Here is a 17,454-nt window from a genome sequence, read left to right on the forward strand (position 1 = left end):
CTCTGCCTGCTGGCCTGCTGTCAATCTTAGACTAGTTGTAGACCTGACTATTTCTGAGAGGGCTTCTGGTGGAAACAGGAGCCATGATACCTAGATCTCCCATGACAGGTGCTTTTTAGACTTCGAGGATGGTGGGAGGGTTTGTTTCCCCTCCCTGGAGCCACTAGTTTGAGTCTGTCCAGGATTATTATTTCCCTGTACTAGGCAGGCAGGTACACAAGTAGGCTTCCAAAGTTCAGATTTTGGGTCTTCTGAATGCCAGGAGGGTGTCTCTGTGGCTCTCCCATGAGGGTGAAGTACCAGTCTGTTTCCCAGGATAGTGTATGGATTGACTGCACCTACCACCAGTCTCTGATGACCTCTGAGTCTGTTTATGTTGCTTTCTCCTCAGCAAGGGTTAAGATCTGGGATGGGAGAAAATAAAATAAAAACAAAAAAACAAAAACGGAACACTAAGACAGAGTAATCTGAAAAAATAAGCAAAAAAAAAAAAGTTGCTGAATGGAGCAAACAGGATTTCAGAGGTTGTGAGGGGGTTTTCAGAGGGTGGGGGGAGTGGTATCCCACAGGATAACGTCATTAATTTTCCCCTGGGAGGGGCTAGCTCTTCTCAAGAAAGATGGCTGCTGTGTAGCCCAGGTATATCCTGGCCCTGAAAACCCCACAGCTGCTCCTCCAAACTCCCCTATGCCTCCCACTCCAGGCTCTCTTCACGTGACTCCTGTTAGCACCACCCTCCCTTCGCTGGGGCCCAAGGTGAGTAACCACAAACACACAACCTGCTTGCCCCTTAAAAGGGGGGAAAAAAATTATGGGTTTATCTCCAGCAGTTTTTGTCTCTCCCTAGACCAGAGAGCCCCCATGCTACAGGCTCCTTGATCTCTCCATCTGGGATGTTCTAGGAATGCCTTTTGTGTGGGTTATATGGACTCTCCTGTTTTATTTGGGACCTAACTTTTCATTGGCCCATTCATTGGTGGGAACGTTCCCCCATCTGGCTGATTAAGGAGCTCAACCCCTACCAGCCTGCCTCTGCCTTGAAAGGACTTCCAGGTGCGGGTTGGCTCCCCAGTCAGAGCATGTACAGGAGGCGGCTTATAGACTTTTCTCCCTCACACCAACACCTCTCCTCCTCCCTCCCAAATCAATAGAATATATCCTTGTGTGCATCATCTTCTTTTAAGTCTCATATTATCCTGATGGAATAGTGGAGGGCAGGGAGGAGTCCAGCAGCAAAACTAGAACATAGAACAGTGGCGGGGCTCTTGAGTCACACCCTCCAGGGAGTCTCAGCCTCGGACTCCCACTGGTGCTCCCACCACAGACTCTACCGCTAGTGCCACCACAGTTGCCTCTCTCCACTCGGGCACTGCCAGGTCCTCAGCCGATCCGCAGCCTCCTCAGCCAATCCGCAGCCTCCTCAGCCACTGCCCCATTCGTGCTTCCAGCAGCACCCGATTCAGGGAGGATACAGCTCACGCCACTTCAAGTACCACAGTCCCTCAGACCCTGGCTTCCGGAGGCAGAGGGGTACAGAGCCCTGCCTGGAGGGCAAGGAGATCACAGAAATGCAGCAGCTCTGGCAGCTTCTTCCCAAGGAGGATACTGCAAATTCAAGAAAGTGCCACACGCTCCAAATCTGCACAGCCAGAAACACCAGGCTGGGTGGCGGCTGCGGTGGCTGGGGCAGCAGCTCCACCAGGAGAGCCTGGGCTGCCCGCCCCCAAGTGCTCTCAAGGCAGACAGGCACTTGCACATTCCTGCACACACCCACCTGCACACTCATCCGTGCATATGCCCACTCATACACACTCTCACTCACACTTAGCTGGATTTTCAAGTTGATTGCTCTGTGGTTTAGCAGCAAGATCAGTCCAGGGCTGGGAGCAAGTGGATGGAGTTTCCAGCTACTCTGCAGACATCTTGGAATCCTCGTCATCCAATTTTAACACTATGTAAATCCTTTGTCACTGCCCACCCCCCACCCCCGTGCCCCAACAACCCCCGACTACTTTAAATGCATATTGATTTAGGTTTTCCTCCCACCACAAATATGGTTCTCCTGTTTTTGTTAACAAGATCTGCCACTTTGAATCCTCTGAGCCACCCCTACCTAAGATCACAGGCAGCTGTGGACATTCCCAGCAAACTGAGGAGTCCCGCCTCAAACATCTGGTCTCTTATTCTCTGCCTGAGAACTTCCTCTGGTTCTACAGGTGCTTCCTCAGCCTTAAGCAGGGACAACCCAGAAATGTGGGGGCGTTAACACTCTGGGAGAGCAACACTCAGTGGGAACAATCCTTATCCTTCAGAAGAAAGGGCAGTCAGAGGACAAATGCCCCTGCCTCGCCATTCACAGGAAGGCTCTGATGTCTTACCCCATGGTTTTTCAGAAGATCCAAGGGGGACTGAGTCCAGGGTGCTCATAGCAATTACTTGCCTTTTAGAGTATTTTGCTTCCCAGATTCACTCTCCTCATTCTTCATTTGTGCTTCCTAGGGTCACCCAAGTCCTCATCTCAGGGTCTACTTATGGGAGAATCCAAAACTAAAAAGACATCTTTCAGTATGTAAAGCATTGATTTACAAACCTCTGTCAGTGAAGTTCCTTCTGAAGACCCACTGACTGAGATGTGAGCTCTGACTCTTCATTTCAAAACGGACCCAACAAAACTATTTTTCCTTCCTCTCTAGGAAGCCCCATAGGTGAACCTGGGAATAAGAAAAGGGGAAAAGGGAGTAGGAAACAAATTCAATTACACCAAGTTTCCTACCACAAAGCAAACCAATTTATTTTTATCTCTATCTTGTGATTTTGATTATTGAAAAATACATTTGAAAGGCAACCCTATAAAGATATTTGCACTTTCTCTCCCCTAAGTGATGCTAACCAAGGATGCCAGAATCTTAAATAAAGATTTATTACTTCAAGCCTTAGCTGGCTAAGTTGGTCAATACAGGAAATAAATAAGTATCAGTGCTACCTATATTTCAAACCTTAGTTCATAAATAATGTATATATAATATGTATAACATATAGACAAATAGAGATAAAATTATTCTTTACATTACCATATTGTGCTACTAAGAAGTTTTTATTTAAAATGACATCAGGCAAAGAATCTCCTATGTGCTTTCTGGCAACATCCCAGTAAAGAGCCAAGAAGACATAGAAAGGAAAATGTCAAGAATTCACAGATTCTAGCAACAATGAGACTGCTTAGGTGGTTTTTATAGGGCAGTGAGAGCTGTGTTTAACCTTCTCCCTACTGAAGAAGCAGTTCTTATTCACAACTACTTTGCTTCAACCAACTCTGAATTCTCAAATGCCAGACCACAGCGTAGCAGAAAGTAGAGAGGAGAGGGTGGTGACAAATTGTCTCCTGGGGCACATGGCACAATTCCATGTAGCACTGTGGATGGGGGCAAAGCTATAAGAAAGAAGGCTTCAGGTAGTACATAGAAGCCTTCATAAATTTCAAACAAACAAAATTAGGAAGTTGTGTTAAGTGAAGTTTCCCTCACTGTCCAGCAAGGCTTTATGCCACCATTGCCAGTGGAAGTCTGGCTACAAGCTGTGCACATGTGTTCACTGCCATGTGAAATCCAAAATGGGTCTTATTTCACAGAGTCACTTAAATGGGTGGTTGTGGAGGCCGAGTGTCTGAATCTGGATAAATCTTCCATTTTTAAATGAATGGGGGAAAAATTAAAGGCCAGCATAGAGCATATAACAGAATAGTTAAGCATGTAAGAAAGGAATAATTACAATTAGCCTTGAAGATTAGGAGGAAGAGCATGACTGTGAAACACTTAAAAAACAGAAATGGGCAGAGCAACCTGAAAAGCAAACACCAAGCAAAGTGATGTTTGATGAAGTAAAAAGGCCGTAACAAATAAATCTGAGGGGGTTGGAATTACCTCAGAAATTTAAAATGTTCATTAGAATCAGTAAAAGGTAAAACTAATAGTGCAGGAAATTGATGATGTCGAGGTCAACTTGAGGAGTTCTGCAGTTACAGAGCAGCAGGTTCCAGCTTTATTCCACATCAGCAGCAGTGGCGTGCACCACACTCTGCTCCCAGTAACACTGCTGTTTACATAGCATCCCAAATATGAGGATGAGCTGGAGGGTGAGGGCACTGTCAGAGTTACGAGAGGAAGGGGAAAGAAATGATGTGTGAAACCAAGAGCTCTAGTCAAAACCCTTAGACAGACAGGGAGAGGCATAGCCCACATTTGATAAACACTGATAGTTGAAGAAATTAAAGACAAAAACTGAAAAATTGAGTCAATATCAAATCTACACATAATAGAATAACCTTTGAGCAGTACCTCTCATGTGCACAAGTGAATCTCCTGGAAATCTTGTTAAATTGCTGATCTGATTCAATAGGTCTGGGCTCTGGGATTCGGGATTTCTATCGAGCCCCCAGGTAAAGCTGATGCTGCAGGTAGGTGCTCAGACTGCATCTGAAGTAGAAAGACTTCAGAAAAAACCTAAAGCAAATGTTCCCACTATATTCCAGGAAGAATTAGTTAAAAGAAATTCACACCAAGCATGTTCTAGCAATTTGTAAAGCATTTAAAAGGTTAAAGAAGATTTTATACAATTATTCAGGGAAGAAAATGAAAGGTTACTTACAAATGAACAAAAATTGAGTGGATCCAGCCTTGTCCTTTACATCATTACTAGATGCCAGAGGACAATGGAAAATTCCCATGGAGTTTGAAAGAAATTCTGATCTAAGAATTCATTAATGAAACTAGAATTCATATGCAAGTTCTTGGAAAAGATACCATGTATTTAGGTTTTCTATCATTGTCATAATGAATTACTACAAACTTATTGTAAAACAACACCGATTTATTATCACACACTGCTATAGCTCAGAAACCCAGTCTGGGTCTCACTGGGCTGGATCATCGTGTCAGCAGAGCAACGTTCTTTTCCAGAGTTTCTAGGGGAGAATCCGTTTGCCTTTTCCAGTTTCTGGATGCCTCCCATGTTTCCATGGCTTTTGACCCTTTTCCTCTAACTTCAAAGCCAGGAATGGCAAAGTGATTCCTTTTTACATTGTCCTCTCTCTCTATCTGTGGCCAGAAAAGCCTCTCCATTTTTAAAGATGTATGTAATTGTGCTTCTCCATCTAGATAATCCAAGTCATTCTCTCAATCTCATGATCTCACAGTCCTTAATTTTAATTAGTCCACAAGATCCCTTTTGTCATATAAAGTAACACATGTGCAGGTTCCAAGAACTAGGATGTAGACATCTTTAGGAGGCCACTATTCTACTTATGAAATCAAACATAGATTGATCCTGAAAATTTTGAGGACACATACTAATAGAGAACCAAAATTCAAAGTCCCAAAATGAGGAAATTGTAGCATAAAAGAAACTGTGGTGATCAGTAAAACCACTTTACTTGGTTAAGTCTAAGTAACAAAAAAAAAGCAAAGTTAAAAACAATTCATAAAAGAATAATTATGATATAATCACTATAAACTGAGAGTACAGTTTATGCTGCAGCACAAGGACTACTGAGTGAGGTTAGTGAGCTACTTCACTCCTCTAACCAGGAGCAGAAGGAAAACTTTAATGGGGTTAAAAAAATGACTTGCTTCAAACAAGCCATATTCCATATAGCAAAATGTAGCTTAAAAAGAACTTAACAGGAACCTTAAAGGAGCAAAAAAACTAACACAAATAAGCAAAAAATTATGTATCTGTTGTGACAATAAACTGTTGAACATCTTCTCTGAAAAGTAGACCTTTATTTTGTAGAAAAAAAATTCAACGCATCAAAAGCATTAAATGGAAAGGTGCGCCATTTTATATTGACAAATTATAAAATGCATTATTCTTTAGCTCTCACAAAATAATTCCTATTATTTTAAAGTATATTTTATTGATTATGCTGTTACAGTTTTCCCAATTTTTTCTCCCTTTTATCCTCCTTCTCCCTGCACCCACCCCACCACCACCCTCTAGCATCCCTGCACTTTAGCTCATGTCCATGGGTCATACATATAAATTCTTTGGCTTCTCCACTTTCTATACTGTTCTTAACCTGCTCTTGTCTATTTTGTACTTACCATGTATGCTTTTTATTCCCTACACCTTTTCCTTCATTCTGTCTCTCCCCACTGATAACCATCCATATCATGTCCATTTCTGTGATTCTGTTCCTGTTCTAGTTGTTTGCTTAGCTTTTGTTTTTGTTTTTTAGATTCAGTTGTTGACAGTTGAGAATTTCTTGTTATTTTACTGTTCATAGCTTTTGATCATCTTCTTTTTCTTAGATAAGTCCCTTTAACATTTCATATAATAAGGGCTTGGTGATGAACTCATTTAATTTGACCTTATCTGAGAAGTACTTTAGTTGCCCATCTATTCTAAATAAAAGCTTGCTGGATAGAGTCATCTTGGATGTAGGTCCTTGCCTTTCATGACTTGTAATACTTCTTTCCAGCCCCTTCTTGCCTGCAAGATTTCTTTTGAGAAATCAGCCGATAGCCATAGGGGAACTCCTTTGTAGGTAACTCCTTTTCTCTTGTCTGCTTTTTTGCTTTTCTCTTTTCTGCTTTTAAGATTCTCTCCTCATCTTTAATCTTGGGTAATGTAATTATGATGTGCTTTGGTGTATTCCTCCTTGGGTCCAATTTCTTTGGGACTCTCTGAGCTTCCTGGAAGTCTATTTCCTTTGCCAGATTGGGGAAGTTCTCCTTAATTGTTTTTTTCAAATAAGTTTTCCTGCCTGCTTTCCCTCTTCTTCTAGCACCCTTGTGATTTGAATGTTGGAGCACTTAAAGTTGTCCCAGAGGTTCCTAATCCTCTTCTCATTTTTTTGAACTCTTATTTCTTCATTCTGTTCCAGTGGAACATTTATTTCTTCCTTTTATTCCAGTTGATGTGTCCTGGTTTCCTTCTCTTCACTGTTGGCTCCCTGTACATTTTCCTTTATTTCACATTGTATATCCTTCATTTCTTCCTTATATTTGCAACCAAGCTCAATCATTTCTGTGAGCATCCTGATTACCAGTGCTTTGAACTCTGCATCTGATAGGTTGGTTTTCTCCTCATTGCTAATTTTTATTCTGGAGTTTTTATCTGTTCTTTCATTTGGGCTATGTATTTTTTTTGTCTCAGTGGGGCACCTGTTATGTTGTAAGGGGCAGAGCCTTAGATATTTGCCAAGGCGGGGCAACCCACATTGCTGTGTTGTGGTGCTGTATGTCAGGAAGGGATCAAAGAGGGAACAGTGTCACTTGCTCAGCTCTCACCCCTCTTTCCATCACTTCCCCCACTCCCCACAATCGAATTGGGCCCTTCTGGTGCTGATTCCCATGTGGATGAGTTTGTCTACATTCTAGGATCCTGTGGGCCCCACCAATGGACTCTCTGTGAGACTGGGAGTTTCTCCTGCCTTCAGAACCCCCACAGAATTTTACAGCCAGAGGTTTTGAGTCTTGAGTTTCCCGATCACCAACCAACCTGAGCCAACCACAGCCTCACCCACCCTGTCCACTGCCTTGCCATGCGTCCTCTTGCCCAACTGCCCATCTCTGCTCCTCCTACAGGTCTGGATGAATATTTCTTTAACTCCTTGGTTGTTGGGGTTCCATGGAGTTTGATTTTCTGGTGGTTCTTGTTGTTATTTTTTTTAAAATTGGTTGTTATCCTTCTGTTGGTTCTGTGAAGAAGGGAAGCATTTCTACCTATGCCTCCATCTTGGCCAAAACCAAATAATTCCTATTATTATCTTTACTTAGTTGCAGATAAGGAATCTGTGCCTTAAAGACAATAGTGTACTTGCTCACAGTCACCCAGATGTGAGCCACAAAGCAAACCCAGGGTCTCACTCATAGCCCACAAGTTAATCCCAGTAGTCTAAGCCCTCCTGTGTATATGTGAGACCCCATAAGTAGAGAGAGGTGGAGCTGAGACCAGATTTCAAATCATTTTTATTCCATGTACTATGTGCATAAACTCTTTGCTATACTGTCTCAGAAGTGGTTTTTATGTTTACATCTTTGCCTCAATCCCCTGAACCAAATGTTTCCACACAGGTTATTTTTACTTTCTTCTCCAGCTTCCCTGCATAACCAAAACCCTACAACTTCTCCTCCCCCATTGACTTTCCCACCTTCAGCTACGCTAAGTTCTGCTACCCAGTCCCAGCCCTGGCTCTTAGGCAAGACCCCTGGGCTTCCCCAGTGTGGATGTGCTCCAGCCTCTTGATAAGGGCTTGGGTGTTCTTCTCTCTCAAATAAGATTAATTTCCTGTTTTATGCCTTAGATGTCATCCTCTCTTATCTTCTCATGAAATACTTTCAGCAAATATCCCTTTTTCTCCTGAATCTTCAGACACAGTCTCTGTTCAGGAACCTCCTCATCTGAATGTAATCATGCCTATAACCAAAGAAAGTTTCCCTCCATAGGGGTTATGTACCCCATAGCCACTATGACACTGTCTCTTCAACCTCATAGCCATTTCTTGGTTCTACTTCCTCAGTTTCCATTCACTCAAAACCACTGAAACCTGGTTCTGCCTCTGTTGTAGCAGTTAAACCACTCCCACCAAAGCCACTGGTGACCCTCCTGTTGGACTAACTACTGAAAGCCTTGTGTTAGGAATATTTTCCTTTACTACTTCTGGAAACTTTCTCTTTGCTTAGCTCTCTGTTACTCCTCAGACACTTTATTAATTCTTCTGTATACCATAAAAAATTTCTCTTTTCATGCTGTACAACTTGGTTACATTATTTTAAGTTTAACCTGACTTGTTACATCTCTAACCTGTTACTTCTACTGACTACCAGACAATAGCACCAACTACTACACGCAAACTTAAAAATGTAGTTCAAACTACATTTGGATCCAAACTCCCAAAAACCACCTTAAACTCACTTTTCCCATAATCCTACTTGCTGGGCTCCACTCTAAGAAGCCTCCTTCCTGTATTTCTTACCTCAGCTAATGACACCATCATCCATCCAAGTTCTAAGACAAAAGTCATAATAGCTTTTATCTCCTCCATTATACTACTCCCAGCAAATCACCATGCCTCACTAGTTCTCCTAGGTATCTTGTGAGGTATCTCCTATTCTCATCACCCTTCACTACTATTTTTAATTCATTCAAATGTGTTTATGTAAGTATCTACTGTGTCAGCATTGTTCTAAGTACTGGGAGGACATTGTGAACAAATAGGAATGATCACTCCTGAAATGGAATTTATACATAAGTTGGGGACTGGACATAAACTAATAATTTCACAAATATAATAATGTGAATATTATTTCATAAATATAATTACAAATAGTGGTGGGTATCATATAATAGAAAATGCAGGATGCAATGAAAAATTACAATAGAGAACTTTGATTTAATATAAGGTCAGGGACATCTCGCCTGAGGAGTGATATTGCAGCTGACACAAACAAAAGGGGTCAGAGATAGCTGTGAGAAAAGTGACAAAGGCAAGGCAAATGAAATCAGCTCATGCAAACGGCCTGTGGTAGAGAGTATGGCTTAGTCAGGGAGCTTGAGTGAGTAAAGATGAGTAACCCATAATGTGTCAGGGGAGTAAGTAATTGGGAGGGACCACTGTTTGGGAGGGAAAAATTTATGTAGAGACTTTTGTGTTTTACCCTAAATGCGATGGGAATCTATTGAAGGATTTTTAAATGTGGTTTGATTCTGTGACACCAGCAAATTTACCATTGCTTCTGTTCAGGCAAGCAATGATGGTGGGTGTGGATCACAGTGGCAGCTGTGTAGATGCAGAGAAATGGGTTTGAAATAGATTTTGGAGGTAGAATAGACAGAATTTGATGATAAGGAAGTTAGAGAGAGGGGGATATTAAAAATGGCTCTCATATTCCTATCTTAGAAACTTGGAGGATCAAATGAAAGCTACCAAAGTAGGGAACAGAAGAGAAGATTTGGGAGAAAAGATCAAAGGTTCCACTTTTGCTGTGTTGAATTCGTGGTGCTTGTAAGACACTCACAACTCAATACAAGTTTATTTAATGTTGATGTAAAATACCAAAGCAGACATCTAACCTGCCTTAAATTACTTAGAGATGTTTCTAGATTTTTTTCTAAAAAAAAAACTTCATCATTAATCATTATACATTCATCATTTTAAAAAATATATTACTTTCAGAATCCAAATTTTCTATTTGCAAGTGATGGCAGTGATAATAGCACCAAGTGTTAGACCAGTGGAGTCAAACCAGAGCTTGATTCAGCAATGTCAGTACTTCAATTCTGGCTAGAAAAGAATTCAGAGCCAAGATTCAAATTCTACGAGAAAGTTTATTTAGAAAGCCACAATGGTAGAAGAAGTGAGCTGTAGAAGAAATGGGCCTAAGAAACAAGTTACAGAGACAAAACAGGGCCCTTAGAGCTCAGGAGAGAGAAGGTAAGGGGTTGAGATAACTGCTTGGGTGGGGGTCAGGATAAGGGGACAGGAAAGACAACAATGTTCTCCCAAGATGGAGAGCATGATGGATCCTCCATTGTAAGGGTTTTTAAAGCAGGAGATATTAAGGAAGGTCCCAGGGGAGGGTATAAATAGAATATTCATCAGCTTTTCAGGTGCATCCTTTCAGTGTTGTGGTCTCCACTGATTGGTGCGTGCCAGAGCACAAAGACATTAGTCATTGCAGGTGTTCTTGAAGCAGCTATGGGTTTTGCTGTTTTACTGAGCCTAGAGCTGAAACACAACTGAGGTCTAGATATTATCCCTAGAGGCTAACACCTAAGGGAATGCTGGTTCATGGGTCTGCATGGAAGTCATATGAGGCCACTCTTCTGCCCCTTGTTCATTCTCCATGGGGTTCTACCGTATGACTAGAACCAGGCCAGGAGGAAAGGTAAGGAAAGGATCTAAACCACATGACCAGTGATAAGTTAGGGGAGAATGGGTCACCCTAGGGGTGAGGGCCTTGTTTTTCTATTTTTATTCATTGCCAAACACTCAGGGCTTTCTGTCCTGGTGACCTTCTGTACCTGGCCTGTCGTCCTGGCTCTGCTCCTATCTGTCTAACTGCCTACCACACAAGCACTGATATCCTTCCCTGTTTTCTATGCCAACTGTGTACAGGGTGCCATCATCATACAGAGCAGATTCTTTCTCCATTGCTCTTGGTCTTGTTCAGAACATAAAGATAAAGCCCTTTGTAGTTGTTAATATTTTCTGCAAACCTCACCTCGCTCTGAGTTTTAGCCTCTCTCACACAATTCTTCTTCCAGTCCATTCCTTTATTCCTGATCAAGCTGTCCCCCAGGTCTGCTTTATTTAGAACATATCCTTTATGCAGTCGGGTTTATCAAAAGACAACATATGCAGGCTTATCCTTTCTAGATACTCATTGGGATTACTTGAGGTGGTCAGATTATTCTCTCCATAGGAAACAAAGCTGGGGGTGGGGGGGAATGGCCATGTGAAAACACTTTATAGTGTTTGTTTAAAAAAAAAACTTTTAAAGATGCAGAAAGAATCATTGTTAAAGCATTGCAGAGAAATCTATTTTTAAACAGATTCTCCAGGCCACAGGTGGCAGCCAAACTGACATTTTCTTTGCAAACTGACTGTTTAGCTTGGCTGGAGCATGGTGCTGTGAGGCTCGTGCACCGCCAGGAGTGCATTGTACGTCCCGTGCTTGCTAATGGAAGGTCATTTCTTGGCCCAGGTCAGTTTCATTAAGAAGAATTGCCCTTTTAGTGACTTCAAATAGCTTAAATAAATTACCTAAAGGAACTACAGGGTTTAGCCCGTTTAATGAATTTTAATAAGAAATACATGAATCAGTCAAAAACCAGGAAAAAAGTGAATAACATTGAACTAGTTTTAATGGAAATTAGCTCATTACCCTGCTGGCTTACATTCACCAAAGGATGAATTTTTTATGGAAAATTTGCCAGACTGGGGGAAAATTGGAGGATCTTTAAATTAAACATTAACCGTATTAGTGGTATTCTTCTCCCTCAAATTAGCCCTAACTGCAGATACTAAAAACACTGAGGCTTTTTACCCCTTTGGGAAACTTTAAAAAAAAAAGGTTCCCTCTAAAGGAAGGGTTTCTCACAGTCCCTGAAATACTTTCAGAAATGTAGTTGGAAACATGGGTTTTCCTTTTTGCTTCCAATGTTGTATAAAACAGAATAACCTGAGAGTTGGAAAGCTCTGTATGGGTGTGCAGGCGAGTCTCCTGTCTTCCAGCAAGATTTCACAGGGTCTGTGAAAAAATTTCTTTCTTTTATTGTCTCTCACACTTATACAATATGCATGCACTTTCATTCTCCCTTTCTTCTTTAATCTCTTTTTTATTGCTCTTTTTTAATCATAGTAAAATATACATAACATAAAATTTGCCATATTAACCATATTTAAGTATGTAGTTCAGTAGTGTTAAGTACATTCACATTATTTGTCTTCTTTTTTAAGTAAAACAGCACATGGCTTTGAATAACCGAGGGCATGGACATTTTCAGTGAAAGAAGTCTTTATTTCAACGCGATTCCTATTCCTTTTCCATTACTTAAGGAAAATGAGAAATAGAAAGTGTTTCCCCTGCATCTCTATCATTTTTAGTAATTGTAGAATCCCCTGTAAAATATTTGAAACTGTAATGATAATCTTCAAAACCAGAGTTGTATGTTGTAGCAAATACTTCAGTTGACAGAGAAACCATTTCACATTCTGCAAATGGAAGTTCAACCTAGCAAATGGAGTACAGAGGCATATCAGAAGATTTAGTTCTGTTTGGGGAAATTCTTAGAACCCTCAAAAAATTGCCTTGGTGTTATTCCAAATTGATCACGGTGGGACTCTGCAATTAAATTGCTCTTCATTGAGTTTTGGTCACTTATTCAAATTGGGGTGGTTTTAAGAAGTTCATCATCTTGTTGCCCTGTGAAATAAATAATGGTAATAAAAATTCCTACCAAATAACTCACAAATACATGCTGGAAAGGGGCTCTGCCTTCAGAGATACTGTAAATATACTGACATCCTTTCATGTAGGGTATCATGTGTCAGAAAAAGTAGGTTCTGAAAAGAGTCACTCTGTGGAGTATTCCTCTTGGGATAAGGCAATGTTACTGAACTGTCATCACACAATTTGAAAACAGGCCTTTGTGAAGTGGGACTTTAGTCAAAGCTACTGGTGAACAGCCAACCAACACAATCCAGTGACTGTATAGCAAAGAGATGTTCTCAGGTTTCTCTGAAGCAAGATTCTTGACAATCAAATATGGTGGGGGTGGTGGGGTGTAAGAAAAAGAAATATTAAATATTTTCTGGGAATTTTACTGAATCAAATGAATATTACCTGCAGTTGATGTTACTATTGCATTTTTTATTTCCATGTGGATGCCCAAGACATGTTAAATGTTACTAATAGGGTGTTCTAATTTAGCAAATAAAAAATACAGAATTCACCCTGGCTGGTGTGGCTCAGCTGGTGGAGCATCCTCCTGTAACCAAAAGGTTGGAAGTTCGATTCCTGGTCAAGGCACATACCTAGGATGTGAGTTTGATCCCTGATCCAGGCACAGCATGTTTGACCCCATCCAGATGTTCACAATCCCCAGTCTGGGCTCCACTCTCCCATCCAGGTGCATGCAGGAAGCAACAACTTGATGTTTCTCTCTTGAATCAGTGTTTCTCATTTTCTCTCCCTTCTTCTCTCACTAAGAGCTATGGAAAAAATGTCCTTGAGTGAGGATAAAAAAAGAAAATTTAAATACAGAATTCCTAGTTAAATTAATTTTAGTATAAGTATCTCCTATGCAATGTCTTGTATAATATATAAGACAACTAACAAATTATTTGTTATTTATTTGAACTTCAAATTTAACTAGGGCCTAATATAATTTATCTTGTAACCATATTCTTATAGTTTACTAAAAATTATACTTCAATGACATGTAGAACTTAATATAAATTTCAACATGAAGTCATTGTTGTCTTCTTCCATTTTCAAGTACCAGAATTTCTGGTCTATTTGCATCATGCCTCTCTTTCTCCACCAATCTCACGATGCTTTTAGGTACAGAATTAAAAATATATTTTAGTTTTATTTCTTGTTCTAAAGAAGACAGATTTTAGAGATCTAATTCAGTTTTGTGTCTTTTGTTTAATGCATCTAAACTTTCTTATCAGCCGCACCTAAATATTTCCACTTTATTTTTTCCTTTGATGTTCTTACTCATGTTTCAGTAGCTAATCACTGTATCTTAAGGTCTTCAACGTTTTTGAGGTCCTAAGAATCAGGATTATTTAATATATTTGCATTTGTATACACCCCAGTAAATGATCAGTACAGAAAACATAGGTCATTATAAAGAAATTTTAATCTCATAAAGGAATTATACATTTACTATAGAAATAGGGGAAATAAAGACCAGAAATAAACTAAAACATAAAGGAACTGTTGTTATTATTTTATTTTAAAAAGTTCTTTTATTTTGAACTTGGTTTTATAAAGAAGACTTTCAGCTCTGAAAGGCTTGAGGAGAAGCCATCTCTGTCCCCATTCCATCCCCTCTGAAGGCAGGCGGTGAGGAGCAAGGAGTGATTGTCTCAGCCAACAAGCCGACCTCGCTTCTGTGATCTATCTGCAGCCAGAATGATCTCAGAAAAAGAGACACTGCAGAAATAGGATTTAAAATTTTTATTTTTTGGGGGGTAATGTTAATTGGACTATAGGAAGTTTCTAGAGGAGCCATCCCTACAAAAATTATTGCACATTTATAATATAATAGTTTAACCCACACTATTACGATATTTCTCTAGCTCTTACAATGAAGTTGAGTAGAAAATTGGAGTTTAATCATGTAGAAAACTCAACCTTCTGGCTTAAACAGGCCAAATTGAGTATATCCAAAATCGATATTTTCTATTCATCTTAATTTAAATGTTTATAACATGATTGATAATTTGCCAAAGAAGCACAAAGGATCACGTAAGTTATAAGAAATCTATTCTGATGCTATTTCTTACTACCTAAAATTACTTGCTCTATAGCAAGCAGCTTCTTTTTGACAGTGACTCAGTAACAAGCCTCTGCAGCAGAAAACAGAATTTAGGAACGTTCCAGAAACTGCTGCACTGGGACCAGGAGTGGTGTCTAGAGGGGTGCGGATGGTCTGAGGTTCACCTGAGGGAAGCAGCCTTAAGAGGATGGAACCAAAGTGCCTGTGATGAAAGGGGGTCAAATTAAACACCCCTTTCTCTATTCTGATCTTGACCAGTGTCCCTCTCAGCCCATTTTAGTTCTGGCACCATAACTGCTGAGAGGTCAGATGATTACACATGCTCTGCAGACAAAATAATCATCCTTTAAGATAATGTCCCATGTGGCGATGAGAGCTCCATAATAGAGGAGCCATTTTCAATACATCTGTATCAAAGTCTAAGAAACTCCCAGCCCCTAACAAATGTAAAATAGCAAATACTCAAAGTCTTTTTGGGCACTCAAGGAAGGTTATAATACAAAGAAAGCAGAGGAAATAATTGAATGTTTTGGCATTGCAAGAATATGTAAATGACATTGTTTCTCAAAGGAACTTTTGCTGCAAATTCTATAAAACAGCAAATACATTTTATCCTTCACAGAAAATAATGGTTAATTGGCCCATAAGTCACAATTTTTTTTTACTTTAAAATTAGTGGTCAAACTGTTTGCATTGTTATTTTATAGAACAAATCAAAGGTGATTATATGTTTATTTATGTGTAATTTTTACTCTGAGATATTTCCAAAAAGGATGTGATTAAGTTCTTATAATTACATTAATGAAAACACACTTTGAACAGAATTTTTTTTCATTAGTTGGAAAGAGAGATAAGAACATACAGAGTATATAAGAAAAAGTAATTCTACAAATCTCCTTAGGTAAGGTGGCTATTATACTTGAACTTTAAAGTTAACTCTGGGTTCCAAGGAAAGCTGAGAAACGATGGATTATAGACTTTTACTCTTTTCATAAAATGAAGCATCAGTTCTTCACAGTGGTGCATTGAGATGCACTCAGTATTTACACATTTCCTGCACTGGATTATGTAAGCATCTAGATAATCGTGTGTTCAGGTTTCTGGAAATATTTCCTATAAATAGGTTATAGTTTTCAAATATTCCCATTTTGTACAATTCCCAGTTTTAAAGGTGATAACATACTATATGTATATAACATAGTTACAATATTTCATTTTTAATTGGACATTTTACCAGATACCACCTAACATTACAATGAGTGAAATTGTTGAGAGAGGGACTACATTATATGAAAAGAATTTTGTTTTGTACCCCAGATTATTATGTTTTGGCTTGCCAGAACCAATATGTGGCAGCCCCCTCCACCACCACCCCCATTATTTTAAAGCTTGTTTTTACTAACCATTTTTTCAAATTGATACAATATGATAAAATAATAATAAAGGAAAAAAGAAAAGGGAATTAATCTTTTACTTTTAATTATCATTTTAAATGCATCATTTTATTTTATTTTTATTGAGTTTATTGGGGTGACATTAATTAATAAAATTACATAGGTTTCAGGAGTGTAATTCTATAGTACATTCTCTGTATACTGTATCATGTGTTCACCACCCCAAGTCAAGTTCTACCTCCCCCCACCCCCTTTCCCTCTGGTGATCACCATACTGTTGTCCGTGAGGTCTGTTTGTTTGTTTTGTTTTGCTTATACTTTTAATTATTTTAATGGTCATTTGGACCACAGAGTCAGTCCAATCATCATATCATATGTGATACTAGAAAGGGCTCAGTAAGTTGAAAAAAATGGCTTTGATGATACATGACTCATTCATTTGCAAAAAGATTTGAGCTGTTTCTTCATGCAAAACAGTGTGCTAACACTAAGGTGTAAGAGAGGAGAGAGAAAAGAGAAGGGAGAAGAGACAGAGAGATAAAATAGATATAAAATAAAATAGGTGTAATAAAATAGATATCTGCTCTAGAGAAGATCTCAGTGGGAGAGCAGTTCCATAAAAGTTAGAATCTGATTCACAATGCAGGTATAGACATTATTTTGAAACGAAGGACTAATGAAGGCTTGTTTGCTGATTTCTAAGTACATAAGACAGAATTACTTATTTTTAATTATTTTTGTTTTTCAATTACAGTTGACATTCATTATTTTATTTTAGTTCCTGGTGCACAGTATAGTAGTTAGACATTTATATAATTTACAAAATCATCCCCCCAATGAGTCTAGTGCCCTAGCACCAAATAATAAGAAAGGTATTTACCTTTAAAAATCTAAAATTCTATCTCTCTTCTCCTCTCTTTCTCTGTGCGTCCCTATCCTCTCACTCCTCTCTCCCTTCTCTGTTCCCTCTCCTCCTTCCTCTCTCCTTCTCCAGCGAAGGCTGTGCCACAGAGGCCCCTAGGAATGACTCAGTGTTAGACTCAGAAAA

At 39.5% G+C, this 17,454-nt stretch overlaps 1 protein-coding gene across 3 annotated transcripts in view; it reads left to right on the forward strand.

Moving 5' to 3' along the window:
* The window catches only part of MAGI2 (membrane associated guanylate kinase, WW and PDZ domain containing 2), a 1,385,030-nt gene that overhangs the window by 1,188,847 nt on the left and 178,729 nt on the right, over positions 1-17,454 (forward strand). The gene's annotated exons all lie outside the window — the stretch shown is intronic.

Source organism: Phyllostomus hastatus, unplaced genomic scaffold (assembly GCF_019186645.2).
Source record: "Phyllostomus hastatus isolate PE091 unplaced genomic scaffold, TTU_PhHast_1.1 phas_scaffold_78, whole genome shotgun sequence".
In the NCBI taxonomy this organism is placed as follows: domain Eukaryota; kingdom Metazoa; phylum Chordata; class Mammalia; order Chiroptera; family Phyllostomidae; genus Phyllostomus; species Phyllostomus hastatus.